The sequence below is a fragment of the Zootoca vivipara genome, chromosome 16, assembly GCF_965207765.1.
Source record: "Zootoca vivipara chromosome 16, rZooViv2.hap1.1, whole genome shotgun sequence".
Classification (NCBI taxonomy): Eukaryota; Metazoa; Chordata; class Lepidosauria; order Squamata; family Lacertidae; genus Zootoca; species Zootoca vivipara.
The window spans coordinates 42,653,383-42,656,127 of record NC_142599.1 but is presented as its reverse complement, the minus strand read 5'-3'; positions in this window follow the sequence as shown (position 1 = coordinate 42,656,127).

The window sequence follows — 2,745 nt, the reverse complement described above, 5'->3', positions numbered from 1 at the left end:
ACCGGCGCCCTTGCGAGTCGACCGGGAAGACTTGCTTTCTCTCAGGTAGACCGGGAAGCCCCAGACTCTCCGGCGAGTAGACCGGGGCAACCGGCGGGTAGACCGGGAAGACTTGCTTTCTCCGGGTAGACCGGACGCCCCAGCCTCTCCGGCGAGTAGACCGGGACAACCGACGCGGAAGGGCGGGTAGACCGGGAGGCTTTGCTTTCGGGGAAGTAGACCGGGAAGCCCCAGCCTCTCCGGCGGGTAGACCGGGGCAACCGGCGCCCTTGCGAGTCGACCGGGAAGACTTGCTTTCTCTCAGGTAGACCGGGACGTCCCAGGCTCTCCGGCGAGTAGACCGGGGCAACCGGCGGGTAGACCGGGAAGACTTGCTTTCTCCGGGTAGACCAGACGTCCCAGCCTCTCCGACGAGTAGACCGGAGCAACCGACGCGGAAGGGCGAGTAGACCGGGAGGCCTTGCTTTCGGGGAGGTAGACCGGGAAGCCCCAGCCTCTCCGGCGGGTAGACCGGGGCAAGCGGCGCCCTTGCGAGTCGACCGGAAAGACTTGCTTTCTCTCAGGTAGACCGGGACGTCCCAGGCTCTCCGGCGAGTAGACCGGGAGGCCTTGCTTTCGGGGAGGTAGACCGGGAAGCCCCAGACTCTCCGGCGAGTAGACCGCGGCAACCGGCGGGTAGACCGGGAAGACTTGCTTTCTCCGGGTAGACCAGACGTCCCAGCCTCTCCGGCGAGTAGCCCGGGAAAACCGGCGCGGAAGGGCGGGTAGACCGGGAGGCCTTGCTTTCGGAGAGGTAGACCGGGAAGCCCCAGACTCTCCGGCGAGTAGACCGGGGCAACCGGCGGGTAGACCGGGAAGACTTGCTTTCTCCGGGTAGACCGGACGCCCCAGCCTCTCCGGCGAGTAGACCGGGGCAACCGACGTGGAAGGGCGGGTAGACCGGGAGGCTTTGCTTTCGGGGAAGTAGACCGGGAAGCCCCAGCCTCTCCGGCGGGTAGACCGGGGCAAGCGGCGCCCTTGCGAGTCGACCGGGAAGACTTGCTTTCTCTCAGGTAGACCGGGACGTCCCAGGCTCTCCGGCGAGTAGACCGGGAGGCCTTGCTTTCTCTCAGGTAGACCGGGAAGCCCCAGACTCTCCGGCGAGTAGACCGGGGCAACCGGCGGGTAGACCGGGAAGACTTGCTTTCTCCGGGTAGACCGGACGCCCCAGCCTCTCCGGCGAGTAGACCGGGGCAACCGACGCGGAAGGGCGGGTAGACCGGGAGGCTTTGCTTTCGGGGAAGTAGACCGGGAAGCCCCAGCCTCTCCGGCGGGTAGACCGGGGCAAGCGGCGCCCTTGCGAGTCGACCGGGAAGACTTGCTTTCTCTCAGGTAGACCGGGACGTCCCAGGCTCTCCGGCGAGTAGACCGGGAGGCCTTGCTTTCTCTCAGGTAGACCGGGAAGCCCCAGACTCTCCGGCGAGTAGACCGGGGCAACCGGCGGGCAGACCGGGAAGACTTGCTTTCTCCGGGTAGACCGGACGCCCCAGCCTCTCCGGCGAGTAGACCGGGACAACCGACGCGGAAGGGCGGGTAGACCGGGAGGCTTTGCATTCGGGGAAGTAGACCGGGAAGCCCCAGCCTCTCCGACGAGTAGACCGGGGAAACCGGCGCGGAAGGGCGGGTAGACCGGGCGGCTTTGCTTTCGGGGAAGTAGACCGGGAAGCCCCAGACTCTCCGGCGAGCAGACCGGAGTGGAACCAAGGGCCCGTCGACCGGGCAACGCTGCCAGCTTCCGCCTGGTAGACCGGGAGGCCGTGCTTTCGGGGAGGTAGACCGGGAAGCCCCAGGCTCTCCGGCGAGTAGACCGGGGCAACCGGCGGGTAGACCGGGAAGACTTGCTTTCTCCGGGTAGACCGGAAGCGCCAGCCTCTCCGGCGAGTAGACCGGGACGTCCCAGCCTGGGCAATGCTTCCAGTCCCACCGGACCGCTCCTTCTGTCGCTGGCTGGCCGGCCGGCCGTCCCTACTTCCGGCCGTCCCTTCTTCCTTTTGGTTGTTTGTGTGTGTGTTTGGGTGGGGGGGCAGGTAGACCGGCAGAACGGGGGCCTGATGGTGCAGAGAGCCGCCGTCTCCTGACTCATCTATGGGTAGACCGGGCTACCCGTCGTCCCTTCTACCCAAGAAAGGGAGCGAGCGAGCGAGCGGTTTCTGCTTTCCTCTTTTTCTTTTGCAACAACTCAAGTTGTTACCGAGCAGCAGCGCCCCTAGTGGCGGTCAAGCTGGTACCGCAGGAGGCTAGGGCTCAAACCTCCATCGACTAAGCGGAAGGTGTGGGTCCTATAGGTTTCTACGGGTAGACCGGCACGGCAGGGGAGCCGCGGACGCCACCTATCGGAGTGAATTCGCAGCAGCCCCAAGGAGGGGCTTCCGAGGCGGCGCCGTCTTGTCGGAGCGGCGGCGCCGGCGGCTCAGCCACCGGCCCGTGATGCCGGGTCGGGACGGCAGGCGCCTGCAGATTATTGGCGACAGGGTTTTCAGGACCCTCTGGAGAACCGCAGAAGACGACCCAACCGCGCTCCCCGGTCAGTGTGGACCCACTGCGGCAGGGCAGGCGCGCTGCGTCGTACGCTTCGGGTTCCCTAAGAGAAGCGGTGAGCAGCCTCGTCCGATCCCGCCGGCCTTCGGGTCTCTGCCGGGAGAGGAGCAAGCGAGGTGGGCGAGCGGCTGGCGGCGGGCTGCGACCCCGGCTCCGGGACCCGAGAAC